The 18,459-nt window shown below is 43.8% G+C and overlaps 1 protein-coding gene across 5 annotated transcripts in view; it reads right to left on the reverse strand.

Annotated features, from left to right (window-relative positions):
• Window positions 1–18,459, reverse strand: part of ADD2 (adducin 2) — a 573,955-nt gene that overhangs the window by 183,307 nt on the left and 372,189 nt on the right. The window lies entirely within an intron of this gene.

Genomic DNA, 18,459 nt, shown 5'->3' on the forward strand with positions numbered 1-18,459 from the left:
TGGCAGCTGGTCCAGGTAGAACCACCCCTGCCGCCCCCGTGGGCGCTGTACACTGGTGAGGTCCCCCTTTGTCAGCGTGTACCTCCCCGCCATACCCTATTTGGGAGGGGTGATCCCACAGAGGCACCCTTTCTTGTCCAACACCACCCGCTTCCTGACCCTGCCCCCCCTTGGTACCATCCCTGTTGGACCCAGACCGGCCCAAATCCACTCAGTGAGAGGGAGGCTGTGCCCTCATCACTGCACCGTACCGGCCTTAGGGTCCACTGGGAGGGGCAAATCAATGGCCACATGTCCTACCCACCTGCCTGCGCCCCCCTCTCCACTTTACATAGGGTGGGAGGGCTGGCAAAAGAGAATCCTGGGTCGCAGGCAGCAGGGAACTCCTTTGTGGCTCTTGGTGGCAGGAAACGGTGGCGATCCAGGACTGATCAGCGGCGCTGACGTGCAGGCTGAAGGAGCAGAAAAGCTGATGCCTTTTCATGGCTCCTCTGCCTCCCTTTAACCTTCCACCTCTGAGCCACTGACCACCCGCCATTGACCCCCCCCTTGCCTTCATTATTCTTCTGGGGTGTGCCTTCCACACCCACTCCCCTTCCTTGCTGGCTCCTTCCAGCAGCCGCCTTTTTCTCCCGCCTCTCCATCGCCTGGCGCCCCGCTCACCCAGCGGCCCCTCCACTGAGACAGGGGACCCACTTTCAGGCTCTTTTGTGAATCTGCCATTAAATTACCTGATGTACTATGGCCCTTCGTAGTTCATTTGCATAAGCATTGCATATTTCTTTGTTGTTCTATAATGTACAAACCTTCTGTCCCTTAAAAATAATGTTACTATGTGAAGCGTCAATTTGAGCTTAGAAAACATCTCTGATATAATGATACAGTGAACAGTGAACATTATTTGTCATTGCCATCTGTAATATCGGTGACTCAAAATGTGCCATTTGCCATGACACCCTGTGTGTCTCAGTGAGCTGCCTCCCACACATTTATTAATTTCTTTCCATTACCAATACGCCTAAAAGCAAATATACTAAGCCTCTCCACTCTTTCCATTGCGTGGTTTAGGAAGTAAACTACATTGGCTATGCATAAGGTTAGCCATACTAAACATGCCACATTATCTACTGTTCGGCAGCATAGGCACTCAACAGCATTCCCAAGATGAAGCCTGGTGCAGAGACATATCGTGTTGTGTTTTAGCTTGCATGTGCTTGTACATGCTTGACAATGTAGAGGATCGTACACTCAACTTTGAAAAAAGTGAGCAACTTTGTGAGCTGGGTTTGAAGCTCTGCTCCAGTGATCGACCTTAATTGTGAACTGGTATTGCCTACAATTCAAATAAAGACATTTTGAAGTCAAAAGGACCAACTGAGCAACCTGGGTTTCAACATCTGCACCATTGCTTTACTTTTTTCTCTTAGTTTCTTTAATGCAAAGCAGCCTCCTGGTGAGGCTGAATGTGAAAACAGAGGTGATAAGAGAGAGTGAAATAGATCTGGTTTCAAAATGGATTATGTGGCGGGGGAATGACAAGCTCAAGATTGACAATATCGATGGGCAGTGGATCACTGACATCTGTTGAAAGCTTTCAGAGCCATTCAGATGTAGCCTACAGGGAGAGGAGAAGATGTTCTGAGACACCCTCTTCAGTGGCCCGGGCATCTTGAATACAGACCTGTCATCCAGGTGAACAGACAGTGGACCATCAGCTGAACAGGCTCTTGATGCCTATCTACTGATCACTTCATCTATGAGAAGGAATGATGACCTAGTACTGTATTGGTACTGCAAGTGGTATGTCTATTGAATTTCTGTGCTCTCCACTGCAGGTGTGCAGTTGAAAAGTTATAGTGCAGCCGGCTGTTGTCTCTAACTGCATGAGAAGCCTCCCACTGCCACATATTGAGCAATTGACATTTATGAAAATTTACATTTCAAATTGCGGAAGATGATGGAACAACATCTACCCATAGTCAACACACCAGTTTCCATGATGATGAACACTTATTAACCACTGTATGTCAGTGACTGAAAAGGGGAGTGGGTCATTTTGTGGTGGGTGCTATTGCCTTTTGTGCCAATACTGTTTTTGAGGCCTTCTCTATTCTCACAATCGCAACCACCACTTGCTAAACGTTTTCAGGCTCTACCTCAGAGCACTGCCACCCCTATGTTCCCAGGCTCTGCCACAGAGCTCTGTGACTCCCGGAATGTCTTGGGCCTGGGCTCTCCAACAGAACTCTGCCACTGTAATGTATGGGGAGACTCTCAAGCGGACAATCACTCAATCATGGTTGCCTAAATTCTTCCCCACTGCACAGCCAACTACAGGATGGACGGATAGGTTTGCAGAAAATACCTCTCCACAGCAGCCTCAAATGGCATGGAATCCAGCTTCGAGGCACCAGGTAATGCAAGGAGTACGTGATGCGGGACCGGAGGTTTCTGCCCAAATGCAGGCGTTGTCAGTGGTGTGCTGCCTCCAACCGCTTATTTTGGTGTTACTGGCAACAGGGACCTTCTGCTGGCCACAGTTGCAGGTGCCACTTGCACGGAATGGGAAGGTGTGGATGATCCCTGCTGCCAGGCAAAGCATGTTCAATGATATTGTGCTGCTACCTGGTCCTGGTAGATATAGCACCTGCATCACCACCACTGGAAGGGGCTGTAGTGGCAGCTGGCTCGCTGGTGGAGACAGTGGTGGTGCAGGACTGATTTGCCATGTGAATCATGCCCTAGGCATGGTCCTTGCTTCTCTGCCCCACCACACTTTCTTGTCACAGCCCTCCACCATGCAAAAACCTGTCACTCTTGACAGTCACCCCTGGTGGCAGGTCAAAGATTGCAATGGCCCACACCCAGCCAGGAACAATGTCAATGTACTCCAGGGTGTGTGCAGTAATTACCTTCTCTTGCTACACGAGGAAAGTGCCTATGTCCTCTTCCTGTGCCACCTCCATGCCCTCCTGTGCCACCAGAGGCCCTGCTTCAGTGGGGGCCTTCACCAGAGGTGGTACTAACACTGCCTGCATGGAAGCCTCCACCGGAGGACCTGCATTTTCTGCCTCTGGCTCACAAGTCCTCCAATGACCCTGCCTCCTCTTCTGCTCCTCCACCTGTGACCACCCCAATGCCTCCTGCTGACTCAGAAGTCCAGCAGTGTGGCATGACCCATGCCAGTGAACTGGCGCCAACTAACACCATGAGGTTCCCAACTTCCCACCCTCTTCCCCAATCATGGGGGAATCATCTTCTTCCTGCAAAGAGAAACACAGCTCCTCCTCTCCTCCCTGCTCCTATCCTTCCTAGTGCAGCGAGCATGCATTTCCCTTCCGAAGATAAGCAGAAATGCCAAAAAAAAGGAACCATAGAGCCAAAAGGATCCATAGAACCACACCTGGTGGACAAGGCACAACATATGCCCAGTGCATTATACTGTACACTGTACACAGTATTTTACAGATATGACCACAACTAACACACAGGGAATCTGAGAAAGTGTAAACAACATATTTTGGTGTTTTCTGTTTTGTTGGTGAGATGAACGGTTCCAAGGATGATTTTTTAGTTTTTGCAATTTTATTAGGGAAACACAGAGGGAAAAGGGCCACTAAGATCAGAGGGTTTTGTTCTTTTTTTTACAGAGGGTATAAACAACACCAAACTATACAAGAACAAATCCCCAAAATCCCCCAACGTATCCTAAAATCCCTTAAAACTCTGCAAATGCTCACAAACTCGTGAATTGTGATCTTGCCTTGTATAACAACTTCACTTACAGCCTAACTAAACTTAGAAGGAACAGGAAGTGATATGTGCCACTCACTGGACCACTCCTAAAGGTCCTTGTTTGCTGAACAACCCCAACGAGTAAGCCTGAGATTCAACCCGTGATCCGTGTCTCCTGATTGAAGCATGAATCACCCCGAGAGACACGGAAACCGGCTAAGAGTTTGATGTGGGATCCTACTGCATCAAAAACTCATTGTACACTCACAAGATAGAACGAATCACACAAAAAAACATTTAGGGGCCTGTGGATCACTTTTTATGAAGTCTGTCCAGGCGTACGCAGCGGAGCTGAAAACTGGAGAAAGAATCTTGTACTATGAGCCAGAGATATTTGGGAAGATGAGAATACACAGAAATAAGTTAGCACACATTTACAGAGCTATCAATGCTAGGCAATCTCTTACTTTTGCAACACGTATAATCTGTAGCCTCGTGTACTCCTGGAAGTAGACTATAGAATAACTCTGTTTAACTCTTTGAGATCAGTTACCAACCAAATCCGCTGATGCATTTTCCATCAGAAATGAATTTCGGCTTCTGGAATACGTGCCTGTTTGTGTAGAAGCTAATCTATTCCCAGTCCCAGGGCTGCTCTGCTATCTCTTTGACTTGGCCAAAACATTATCATTAGACCAAAATTCTGAGGAAATGATGCAAATTATGTTCTGTAGCATTCCCTGAAAATCTGGTTGACCCAGGCATCGATCATCTAATTTTAAAATTGGATCTTTCAAAGAATGAAAGAGGCCTGTTGGAAGGCGAAGATGCTGCTCAATGCTTGTAACATAGTCAGGACTGCCAAGACGTCTACCCTCCAGTTGCCATCTAATGGTAACCCTGAAGGTGATATTCCGGATGCTTGTATCCCCTTTGGTCTTGGTCTCCTCATCCACCCTGTATGCTGTAGGACAGACATTGGAACCTTTGAAGGGACTGGAATATACTTGCATTTAAAGTGATATGTGTTCTGACTCCCAAACAAACAATCTGTCAGGACCCACAAGAAAAGTTAGATCAGCGTGGGCCTTGCATGGAGTTTAAACAGTGGAAGTCTGGAATATTGGTAATTTAGCCTAATCCAGGCTAAAGTCTGTACTGGCAGAGCAGTAAGGGAGTGACCAGGATGGTGTAACAAAACTAGACAAAACCTGTAGACTGGACTGAGGTAAGACATGGACTGCAATATCTGGATGCAGGTGGCTGGGACATGCAATGGAAAGAGCATGGGAACAGGGAACACACAGGGCAATTTCACTATAACAGATTATTGGCAATGGAGGTGTATTATAAAAACTAAAAGGATGAAGAGAAGCTATGTGACACAGTAGGAGAAAGGAACATTGACAGATGCCAGGTGTATCGCTGACAGAAGGAATTAAGAAGAATGAAGGGCACAAAAGACAAACCTCCATGGAAGAAATTATAGTTTGCTGCGAGTCAAACCTAACCTTAAAGGAATAGTTCACTTAAAAATGGTATTGGCTCAAAAGATGGGCCATGATCAAAAATATATATTTAAAAATATTTCTTAAGAAAGTTCCTATGTAAACTTTTGAGCAAATGAGGCTCAAAGTCACACATTTCAAGCAGTAGGAGGCATCCATTTTGTGAAAAACAGGAGACTCAAAGTGAAAGCCGCCGCAGGCAGAAATAGAACGTTGTTGTATTTGTAAATGCTGTGGGTTTCTTTCTACATTTCCCGGAGCCCGGGGTTGTTGTGCTTCCATAAGTGCTTGTTGTGCTGGCTACATTTGCGGCGCATGTGTCTGATGCTGTGTGTGATATTGGGCATAATATTCAGGTGGCTCAGTGCTGTATGGTGGTGGATAGGTTGTCCCCCCTCTTGGGTCCTGCCAATTCTGTTACATCCCTCCCCTGCTTCTACATACCCGAGCGATGTGTTGCATTTTCTCACATGCCCAACATGGGTGAGGTGGTCCTGCAACTCTAGGCTGTCCCCCATTGAACCCTCCTCCTTTTGGAGCTTGAACCCCAACCACTCTTCCTATGGGAACACCCCATCTTCCTCATGGCCAATAATTGTATTCTCCCCTTCCTGCAAAGCTTCCATCAGCCATTGGGAATGCGTCTTGTATAAGAAGACCTTCTCCACTCCTCAATATGGCCCCTTCCATTGAAAACTTTGTTTTTTCTGAAGCAACTTCGCTTCTTCCAGTTTCCTTTCCTCCAGTTTCTTTCTAATTTTCTCTTGTAGTAACCGACAATAATGAACTATAGTCAACTGAATCTCTGGCCATGACTTTGCTTCCATCCCCACCAGTATCTTCAATTTTCTCTGCACTGGCTCGGGTAGTCCCTGACACAATATGTGATAAAAGAGAGCTATTGTATTGTCCCATGGTTCACGAGTCTCAAGGTGCAAACACTCTCTTGAATATAAGCAATAGGGTCTTTGTTATCACACACCTTGAACGTCATGATCGCATTCATGTCTGGCGTATCGGGATATTGTACTCTGAGCGCCCTCCATACAGCTACCCTACAATTATGAAATGGTGCTCCATCATGAGCTGCATTCTGTGCAGGCACCCTTGGGTACCCCACTCGTTTCCAAATGTCATAAACTCGCTCTCAATAATGGCAGCAAACAAGCTTTTGATGTTGCACAATGCTAACTTTATTCCCGCTTTATTCGACACCAGGATAGAACTCTTTAAGTTGGTAAGAAAAATGAAGTTGAATGTATTTTTCAAGAGCTAGAAGAGCTTGAGACAAGACAGGCACAACAAGATGAATTTAAAGACTTTAGAGGCAAAAGCGGATTTATTCCCCCCATAAATGTACCATCGATTGAGATTTTTCAAAAGCAAACTATGAAAGACCTTGAAAAAATTTACTTTAAAAACAAAGGTCATGGAAACATTTTTTTATTTATTCAGATTTGTAAAGCGCACAACAGCCCATGGGCATTGTAGCGCTTGTTACATACATAGCTTAGTTACATATGCATGATGATACATTTGGTAACAGGCAATATGATATTTTACAAATTTACATGTGATATTTTACATATTTAGAGAGACGGTTGCATTTTACTACGCAAGGAGTTGGGTCTTGAGTTTCCTACGAAATGCCGGGAGTGAGTTTTCTGCTCTGATGTCTATAGTGTTCCAGAGTTTGGCAGCAAAATATGGGAAGCCTAAGCCACCGGCTTCGCCTCTGTTGATACATGGGATGTGGAGTTGGTTAGTGTATTGTGTCTTGGTGGGACGTGTGGAAGAGGACTTGGAGATAGTCTCTGAGAGGTATGAGGGTGCAGATAGAGTGAGGCATTTATGTGTGAGGGTGAGGATTTTGAAAGTGATGCGTTTTTTGAACGGGAGCCAATGTGCTGATTGTCTAGCCTGGGAGATGTGTTCCCTTCTTGGGATGCTTAGGCCAGCACAGAGAGCATTGTTCTGCGTGACTTGAAGCCTTTTTAGGTTTTTATCAGATGTACCTGCCAGAAGGGCATTACAATAGTCTAATTTTGCACCAAATGGTTGCTCTGGCTATTGATAGGCAATTGGGTTTGGATAGGTAAGGTTTTATGGCGTTTATTAGTTTGGTGGTGTGTGCAGAGGAGGAGGTGATGGCGCTAACCTGTCTGGTCATGGTTAGTGAGGAGTCTAAGTATACTCCCAGCGTCTTGACTGCTGTAGATACAAGGATAGTGGAGTTGTCAATGGTAAAGTTGGCATATAATTTGTCAAGCTTGGTTAAGGTGTTGTTTTGGCCTAGTATAATGATTTCCGTCTTTTCCCCATTGAGGCAGAGGCCATTTACCACCATCCAAGCCTGGATGGTGGAGTAGATTGTGTGGAGTGCCTTGCCATCTTTGTAGTATGATCCTTAGAGGGGTAGAAGTACTCGAGTATCGTCAGCGTAATTCATATACGCTATACCAAGAGAGTCAAGCTTGTCGAAGAGGGGGTTTGTGAACAAGTTGTATAATGTGGGTGCTATGCAGGATCCCTTAGGGACTCTGCAGTGGATTGTGGTAGGTTTAGCGTTTGCTATATCCGAGAAGACCTTCATGGCTCTTCCTTCGAGGAAGGAGGTGACCCACAGAGCTGCTTCTTTGGAGAAGTTAGCTGAATGTGTGAGGTGTCATGTGAGAGTCTTATGGTCAACCAGATAAAAAGCGGCAGAGAGATCTAGGAGCAGCAGCAAGGCTGGCTTGCCTTCGTCCATGATTTGGGTGATCTGATCTTTAGATCTACCAGAGCTGTTTCAGTGCCATGTCCCTTCCGGAAGCCATATTGTCTGGTCCCTAGGATGGAGTGGGTTTCCAGAAAGTGTTGGATTTGGCAGTGGGCAGCTTTGTCCAGTAATGAGTTGGAACTTATAAAGAAATTGTATGGAGATGAAAAAATAACGATTAGATCAGCCGACAAAGGAGGGGCGTTGGTGATACTAGACACTAAAGATTACGACAAAGAATGTAGGAGACAACTGAGTGACACCAGTATCTATGCGAAATTAGATTCTGATCCACCCATCACAATTAAGCAAAATCTGGAGGAACTACTCACAAAGGCGGAGGACCTAAGTTGGATAAACCATCAGACACAGATATTCTTAACAAACAATTTTCCCAAGATTCCACACTTCTCTACACTACCCAAGGTGCATAAAGACCTCATCAAACCACCGGGCAGACCCATAGTTGAGGGAACAAACAGCATACTACAACCATTGGGGATCTATATAGATTTCTTTATGCAGCCACTGATGCAAAAAACAAATACATACGTTAAAGACACAACACATTTCTTACAATACTTCAGAGATTCCGAACATGATGCCAACAACATTCTATTCACAATAGACGTGAAAAGCTTATACACGTCAATCCCACATGACCAAGGAAGAGCAGCAAAGGAGTGGTTGTTACTCCAAGAAGAAGACATTCCCGCACAGAAAGAATGAATTATGACTCTATTAGAATTCATTGGAGAGAATTCCTATTTCCAATATAGTGAACAATTTTATCTACAAACTGCGGGAACGTGTATGGGTGCGACTATGGCACCATCATATGCGAATGCATTCATGCATGAATTTGAAGTAGACAACGTTTTGAGTCAAGAGGTTTGGAAACAGAAGATTGGATTGTGGATCCGCTACGTAGAGAATATATTTGGTATATGGAAAGACACAGAAGAGAATCTACTAAACATTTTTCAATATCTGAATACAATAGACCAACGGATCCAATTCACGTTTGAGTTTTCGAAAGAGACAATCCACTTTTTGGATGTGAACATAAGTACACCGCTATGGGCTAAAAACCAATGTGTATCAAAAACCAACTGACAGAAATAATATCCTTCATAAACTTAGCTTCCACCAACCAAGTTTCATAAGGAACTTACCCTACAGGCTGTTGTTGAGGGTGAAAAGAATTGTGAGCGACCGTACAGAACAGAAGAGTTGCTGAAACCCAGACAGAAAACTGAAGGGACACCACCAATGGTGTTTGTATCGAAATATTCTAAACAAAGCAATTGTATCAACATAATAAAAAAGAATTGGAGAGTGTTTACATTGGGTGAAAGGGTTGAACCACTGTTCAAAGAATTACCCATCTTTGCTTACCAAAGGAGCAAGAATCTCAAAGACAAGTTAGTGAAAACTAGAAATCTGAGCACCAAGAAAGATACAAAAACAACTGGCACATACCCTTGTTTAAGCTGCAGCAATTGTGGATATGTACTCAAAGGGAACATTGTGAACCATCCACACACAGGAGAAAAAATAAGACTCCGCAACTTTGCGATCTGTGCAACAAGCAACATAATTTATTCCATCAAATGCCCTTGTGGTCTGTACTATGTGGGCCAATCCAAACGAACAGCCAAAGTAAGATGGAATGAGCATCAGTCTTGCATACGAAATCACAACATGAATTCTGCGATAGCACGCCATTGGCATGACAAGAAACACAATTTATCGCAAATTAAGTTTCAAATCTTGGAAGCAATAAGAAAGAGAACCACTTGAAAATGTCCAAAGGAGAGTAGACCACAGAGACTCCTTTTGGATAGACAAATTGGGAACATTGGCCCCCAAAGGACCAAACGAAGAGATAAACTTTGGTTGTTTCTTGTGAAAAAATAGCCAGAAGTGATTTGACGCAGTGTGACCATTCTATATGCTATATGTTGATCTCTAAACATATATATTTTTATCTTTCCTCAATCTCCTTATCTAGTAAAAATTGTGGTTCGATAACAGAGACCATTAATTTGCATTAGAATGTCATTGAATGTTCATAGGCATGACAACCAGTTTCGTGAACTTTGTTTAACACTAACAAACTTGGAGGTAGATATTGTAACACACACCCGTCCTTTTTTCAGTTAAGGCGTAGTGTCGGAGATACACAACTCCATTCAGCAGAATATGAGCAAGTATATTAAATTACAGTCGGAATACAAGACTATTCACATAACATTGCAGTGTTTTTACACCATTCCCAGATGCCCCAGTTGGAGGCACCTAAACTTTGTATTAATAAGGAGGACAGGGGAGTTGGAGCGCCATTTGGTGTTCGTAGCCTATGTCATTTATTCATTTTGACATTTCATTATACTGTTGTTGTCATGAATTACAAATTGAGGTCATCACCGGATATGGAACCTTGCAACACACGCACGTAGGTTTGGATACACTATCCCTCTGGTTGCGTTAAGGTTAAAGATCAACACTCCTTCTGGTTGCGTTAAGCTTAAGGATCAACACCCCATTGATCACAGCATGAATATGCCCATTGTATCTGAAGAGGCAGATTAGACTAACTGTATTTGAGTTGCCGATTAATTTGCTGCGATGTTCACACACCGCTGTATGAAGTGGTGACAACACAGATTTTGCAATAGTGGACAGGACCGAAGAATCTCACTTGAGTTTTTAGGGATCGACAATTATGAATAAATATACAGATCTATATTAATCTTTACACCTAGTTGCAAACATACTGATATACAACTTTTGACAACAAAGGTGAAGAGATTAGCCCTACTTATGTTTATATTGAGCAAGGTTCGAACATAGAAATTAGGCATCGCTTTGAGTGCATGTTACCTTGGCAACCACACATCCCGCCTACCGGTTTCTATGGGGAAGAGAGACGCGAGGCACAGCCGTGACGGCCACTTCTGGCCGACGGTCGATGCCTGAAGGGTCGCCATGGTAACATTTAAAAACAATGAAACTCTGCGCATTTGCGAGCGGAGGTTCAAGACGTTTGGGTTGGAGAAGGAGAACGCAAGAGGTAAGCACTGAGAAATTGTACAATAAACTGAGGATTGGTATGCTAATTAAGGTTAGATGATCACAATAAGCGGTACAGGCAGACCTCCGACATCCCTATCAAGGAGATAGGATACATGCTCATACAGAATATGAATGCTAAGGTAAAATCAATCGCACTAATTGGTAAATCACAGGGTGAATCTTAAATCAAACTCACTGGATGGTGATATTTACTGCAATTCTCCTTTTGTTTTCTTTATGAACCGGACCACCAATAATACACAAATTTGGAAATGCAATTCTGGTATGTACGCTTTATGTTGAAATATTTTGTGATTAATTTGGAACACTTTTTGATTAACTTTACAATTGCTATACATTGATGTTGTGAATTGTGAACATACAGCCCTGAAGATGGTGCAAGATACCGAAATGCATTGGCAATAGCATGTTCATAACAGACCATTGAGTCTTCTATACGCCTCAACAAATCGTGTGAATAAAACACATTTTATATTATTTCACAATATTTGGATTGGAAATTTATTTTCAACAAACATTTGTGAAGAATCATAATAATTTTTTAAAAAAGTGACAAAAATTGAAACTGATACAACCTCTAAATAAGAATAACAAAGACCTATTTGAAACAAACAAAGGAATTTAGCTCTCAAAAGAGCAAGGTGTGAGCACCAGAACTTATTGGGTGGTTTCCACCCGATTTCTTTTTTTTCTTTTTTGCAGTATTGCACATAGCCCTTGTGTCAGAGGGCTTGCTTGAATCTGGTAGCTCCTAGCATATAAACTAACCTATAAAGGAATAAAAGAACAAACATATGTTTGAACGCTTTATGAGTGATACGTAGTGCCCACCTCTTTTCCTCTTTTCATGTAACTTTATTCCCGCTGTCATTCTTTATAGCTCATAAATCCACTTTCCCGTTTGTGATGTTAATGATGGCAATTTACATCTTAAATTATCTTTGTCCATTTGTGGCCATGGTATGTATTGCGGCCGATCTCCCCATTTTCTAGCAATGGGAATTGCATTTGTTCTACATTATGTTCAGGCTCAGCCACACCCTTCGTCTTTGTAAAGGCGCCAGTCATGCTCACTTTCGTTCATCCTGCTAATGCTCTCAACCTCTGGGTATATAGGGTAATGTCTTCTAAACTATGCAATTGTCTCTTTGTGTGCTTGGGTTGTGTCGCAGGATCAGGTTTTTCCCCTTCTTGTTCTTCCCTGTCGGACCACACTACCTCCCTTTCTGGACTTGTGCTTGTGGAGGGGCCTCATGTGTTTCTCTCCTCTTCCTCATTTTCACTTTCCTCTCTTTCCTCATCTGAACCCCTCATCCTGCAATTATCATCACTATCTTTGTCTTCTCTATTCTCAAAATCTAATAATTTCAGAGGATTTGTCCCATACATTCCCTTCATTGCTTTCTCCAATAAACTTGGTTCTTCCCTATGTGGATATCCAACCATACTTCTTTTCACTTTAAGGGTAGTACCTCTATCCTTCTGGCTTCTATACAAGTTCCCAATCCTTCTTCGTGTCCATGCTCGCTCATCTTCGTCAGGAACAGTGTGATTTTTCATTATCTCCTCCATTTCTCTCAAGCGCATCTCCCTACTCCTTTCTCTTTCCTGCCCCTTACTTTTCTCCTTCCCCCGATATATGAGCTCCTTAATGAGCCTTTCAATGTCCTTTCGCGTCCTCTCTCAGCTTACCTGTATCTGTCTCTCCCTTTCTTCTTCTACTTGCCTCATTCTCTTCTTCCCTGCTTCCATTTATGGTTCCTTTTCTTTCTTTTGTTTTCTCAGTCTTTCCCTGTCCTTGCTTTCTTTCCCTGTTCTGCTTCTTCCAATTCCCTTCTCATCGTTTTCTGTTGTTTCTTTTCCTTTTGTGCCTTTTCTTTTACTTTCTCCATTATTGGTTCCCATTCTTTTTCTTCCTCCTCTAACTTCCTTCTCTTCTGTGCCTCTTCTGCCTCTTTGCCCAACTTCTCTTTAACTTCCCTTTCTCTGTCTTTAGTGTCGCTCAGGTTCTTTCTGTCTAATTTAAGCAGTATCTGTCCTCCTACCCACTCATTCTGAGTAGTCATCGTCCCTTCCTTGTAGCTCTGTCCCTCTTTCTGTTTTTGCATTTCTCCCTCCATCTCTGTTATTTTTTGCTTGCAATTTGCAGTGTTTGTTATACTCACTGCGCATAGATACTTGCTTTTGGTTATTTAATGTGGCTCCATTCATTGCATCTTCACTACTTGTGAGAAACCTGTAAACCTCCCCAACCTTTATGGGCTATTATAAGCCAATTACCCTCAATCTTCCACATATAACACTTGACAGTACCGGGTCAAAGGGTGTCTAGTCAAATGGTCGACAGACAAATGGTCGACACAATTTGGTCAACAGGACAAATGATCGAATTTCTTTTTTAGTTATATATATTTTTTTAGGTTTTCGTTTAAGGAAAAAAAAGGTTTTTAGCAAAAAACAAGAGGGTTGGGGGGACCCCCCCAAAAAAAAAAAAAAAATGTGAAAAAACAACAAAAAAAATTCAATCATTTGACCTGTCGACCTTTTGGTGTCGACCATTTGTCCTGTCGACCATTTAGATTCGACCAGTTGACCTACAACTGGGTCAAAGAAGAGACCATCAAGAACAGTGAAGAATACCTCTTTTCAGCACTTTGGTACTGGGACAAGGAAGATGCCTACTAAGAGTTGTTGGGGCCGGGCACAACCCTCTAATTATGGTGAGGCAGGACTAATGATTCAGCTACACCTGCAGCCTGTCAAGGGGCTGCAGGTGTCTAAATGGAAATCAAGCAGCCAGATGAAGAGAGAAGGAGCACGAGATGGGGAGCAACGTGTGAAGAAGCAGCCGTGGTGGAACTGGTGCAGCATAAGCCAGGACTCAGGCAAGACACCCAGCAGACTTGGGGGAACTGAAGAAAGTGGGCTGTATGACTTCCCCAAGCTGAGGAGCCTCCACACCCCTGGGAGCGCAGCAAGAGCTGCTGTGAAGCCAGGGCAGAGAGGACTCTGCCCGCATGCTGACCGTGGCACTGGAGCTGCCGGCGTGCAGAGAGAAGCACAAGCCCGGCGAGCGGAGCTCATGGCGGAAATGTACAGAAGGACGGTGAGTTTCGGGAGGGCAAAGAAGCTCCTGGGCGCTCCAACAAGACAGCAAGGAAACTCTGGTCTACATTATGGAAACAACGATGTGGTCTTTGAATGCCTAACGAGAAACGTTACTTTGAACAATGAAATGCTCATTGAATACTGAGCAAAGGAAACAGTGTACTTTGAACAACTAAAGGCTCATTGATTCCCAATTACCGACCAAAAGGGACACTGAAACATTGAAATAAAAAAGTGCACATATAATCCTGAACTGAATATAACTTTAAAAATGTGAACAATAAAAGTCCACATTTGAAGACAGTGAACCTTTAGTCAGTGAATGCAGTGTGACAAGGCCACAGCTTGGCAGGGGGTGAGGAACACATGATGGCAGGTCCACAAAGATAATAAGGAGAAGCCAAGGAAGTGCCAGAATATCCCTGAAGCCAAGAGGCCAACAAAAGGAGCAAAGCCACAGCTTGGCAAGGGGTTGAGGAACACATGGTGGCAGGGCCACAAGGCTAATAAGGAGAAGCCAAGGAAGTGTCAGATTATCCCCAAAGCCAAGCATCCAACAAAAGGAGCAAGACCACAGCTTGGCAGGATGTGGGGGGAACACATGGTGGCAGGGCCCCGTGGAGAAGCTAAGGAAGTTCAATAATAACCCCAAAGCCAAGAGCCCAACAAAAGGAGCCAAGTGAATGTGAGTTGGTGCACAGAAGCCAGTGGCAAGTAAACCTTTCTGTGTGTTCCAAGAAGTCATGGGCCTCTGGGTGCGTGACTTGTAATGGGTGGACCGTGTGGTCTAACAACTTCGCCTCAACCAGAGATCTCTGCATTGTAAACCATAAGAACTCTGAACCACAGCATAAGGAAACAACTGCATCTGAGCTGGAAAAGTGGGCCAGAAAAAAGGTCAGGTTGACCTGGTGTATTTTTTTAAGACGTTTTCCTTTGGAAAGACTATAACAAGCATAGGGAGCAGAATTGAAGTCTGAGGGAAGAGAACCCTGAGACTTACAAGAACCACCTTTATTGTCCTGAGAGGGGAGTCTCAAGAAAGCCTTTTGCTTTTGGATTGTGTTACTTGAACCTTGGGGAAGGGAACCCCAAGGATTGGTTTGGAACTGTGCCGCCCTGAACTTTGAGACTTTTTCTTGGAACTTTCTTGTCCTTGGGAATGGGAGCTGAAAGTAAGCTGTGAGCTAGAAAGAAGCTCTGAGCTTTAAATTGAACAGTATTTTTTTTGATTGTGACATTCCTATACATTGGTTAATTGTAGTTGTGAGGTCAAGGATAGGTTTTGGACACAGACAGACTTTAAGTTGAACTCTTTGACTCAGACTTTCCTTAGTTTCGTTCAGGTAGGGAAATCCCACCTTAGCATAGGGCAAGTTAGGCCTTCAACCATACTGACATTTAAGTTAATAAATATCTCTTGTTTGAATTTTAAGTCTGTTTTCTGTGTCGCACTTCATGATGCCTTCAGATACTATACACGGGGGGCGCATACACAGGGTTGGTATAGCCTGTCGCTGCTTTTAATTCTTTTAAAGGGATAAATCTCTGTCCTTCGATTTGTGGTTCGATGCTCTGGGGAGAAGGAAGAGGAGGCGTGGGCGCGTATAGGCCTCCACTTCATGCTGATAAAGCATCCACTACCACCAGGGTGGGTCCTCTATCTCGTCCCCAAAAATCTTCCATTGCTCTAAAATAGCCAATCTATTTCTTAATGTCTTTCCTTTATATGCAGCATGTAGGTATGTGGTCATGTGTTGCAGCACAGATTTCGAAAGACTGCCCTCTTGGGGCCAGGCTTTAACCATTTTGCTCACCTTTTCACACGCCCATTCTGCATTATACTTGCAAATTTTAGTCTTATCCCATGTAAGGGACTTGCACAGGTGCACGAGAGGAGTGTCTACCATGGTGGTACGCCACGCTCTTGACTGCCGATATTTACTGGACCTTACAAATTCTCTTAACTCAAAATGTTGCCACTCTACCTTCACAATGTTCTCATCAACAATATATTCTTCAATGTCCAACACTTTTCAGACCTTTTCCCAAGCCTCTCCAGCTTCAACAACACCAGTTTACGCGTGCACCACAAACGCCACCCATGCCCAGGACTCTGCCCTTTGAGCCCGAACCAAAATGTCCATGTGCTCCTATGACATAAACCAACTTCTTACCCTTGAACTGTCACCCCCACACCACTGAAGGGCAACACTACCTCCATCAATTCCCCACAAACCTCCTTACAACCTATTACTGGCACCTGCAATCTCTGCACATATGGGTGTACCTTCAAAACAATAGAGCAACCCATCAACCACGAATCCCTACGGCTGTCTTGCTGTCCTTACTCTGACGAGGTATCCTTCCTTTTCTTAAAAAAGTGCCACTCAGGGCGTGGCGCCTTCTTCCATGCCCTTGTCAAGGGATAACTCTTATACTTCTTTGTTTTTTTTCTTCTTTTATTTTTTCTCATTACTTAATACCCCTTCTCGCAGGTTAAGGGGCCGCCTTCTGTAACTCTGCCTACAGGTAAACTCTCATAAATAAACTCTGTATCATTTTCCCCCAAAACTTGTACAAACAAATCCCCAAGTTACACAGACCTCCCACCTTTGTTTGTCAAATCGATGCTCTCAAACTTACATCCGTGGATCGGCCGAAGCCTTTGGAATCGCTCCTCCCTCAATCGGCCACTCTGCCTTCCGGCCTGCAAGGCGTGCTGTGGGGAGCGGGCAGGTTTTTCTCCAAGGGTGCTCCTGATGACCATCTCAGCTCATGCTTGATTGATTATCCAGTCCTCATGGGTCAATCCGTCATCCTCAGGCTCATGGCAGGAAAAGACAATATAATTCCAAGGGCTCCTTATAATTCCAAACGTACTTTGCTACCACATGTTAAGAGGGGCCCAAACCCCTAGGTAAGCAAGAGAAACAGGCCAGGGAAATCCCACGCCCAAAAACAGAAGAGTCCAAATAACTTGACAAAAACCGGTTTTATTTCAAATCCACATAACACAGGAACAGCAACAAACATTAAGGAAATCTCTGAGGCTTTCAATTAATCTCAGGCTTGTCAACAGTTTAAGCATTAAAATATGTTTCATCATAATTACAAAAACCTACAAGGTGAAGGGATTGGTTAGGGGAATCATTTAGATACGTCCTATAGGAGTTAGAATGTTCATTGGTCAAGTTCTATCTGGATGCTCTGCCTGAAACCACCTTCTAAATTGATACAGGTGAATACATGTCATCATCTCTACAATATTCTATTGGCTGGTGCAACAATTGTGGGGTAATGTAGATGGAGAATAGGCATTGGTGAGTCTTGGCTTTTTCAGCCTTGGCAATTTGGAAGGTTATCAGCACATGAGAAACAATAGTAGCTGGAGGGAGCAGCACCTAAGTGCTGCTTCTTCCTATTAGGTTACCATCTCTGCTTCTCTAGGCCCCAAGCCAGGACTTGGCATATCTTCTATCTTTGTCTTGGAAACTCGATGGGAATGAAGGCCTTAGTCTGTCTGTCCTTAAAACTAGTGAATAGCTATTATTCTCCAACTGCAGGTCACGTGTTTGGTGACCACGTTTTGGATTATTCTGCTCAGCATTTACTAGGATTTTAGCCCAGGTGTCTATACCCTCCCTGACCACTAGAAAGATTTTTGAGCTACTTTCTTCACAATATTAAGCCTTAGTTAATGGGAATCTGACCTTCCAGCGTTATTTGTTTCTTTGCTTAATCTATGAGAAATGTGTCTCACACCTGGGAACTGTTATCGTCTGTTCTCTTGGGTGCCGATCTGTGCCTTCCCTATCTACGGTAACCTTGGCAAGAGCTATGCGATTATTGTTTGGACTGTTAAGGTCTGAATTAACTCAGAGAGTCAGGTCCCCCTGCAGCTTTGAAGTCTCTCGATGGCTCCCATTTACTCTAACGTGGCTGCACTGCCCATCTTATTTAAAATGGCCACTTAGTTGTGCTGCGTTTCTGCATTAGGCAAGCTTTATCTGTATTCTTTGTGCATCTTGGATTTCAGCATATATATTAAGCATATGTCTTCTAGTGTCTATTGGATGCAAGCATATTCTTCATGTCTGAGTGCAGTTTGACCTATTGATCATGTCTCTTCATGGTGAAAGCATATTTTCTTTGTGTCTAATGCATCTACGTGTGTCAGCTCCAGCAGTTACGTCATTTTGCATTTTGGTTACATGTTCATATCCTCCATAGCTTGCAAATTCAGCTCTT

The sequence above is a fragment of the Ambystoma mexicanum genome, chromosome 10 (assembly GCF_040938575.1).
Source record: "Ambystoma mexicanum isolate Mex_15411 chromosome 10, UKY_AmexF1_1, whole genome shotgun sequence".
NCBI classification, from domain to species: Eukaryota; Metazoa; Chordata; class Amphibia; order Caudata; family Ambystomatidae; genus Ambystoma; species Ambystoma mexicanum.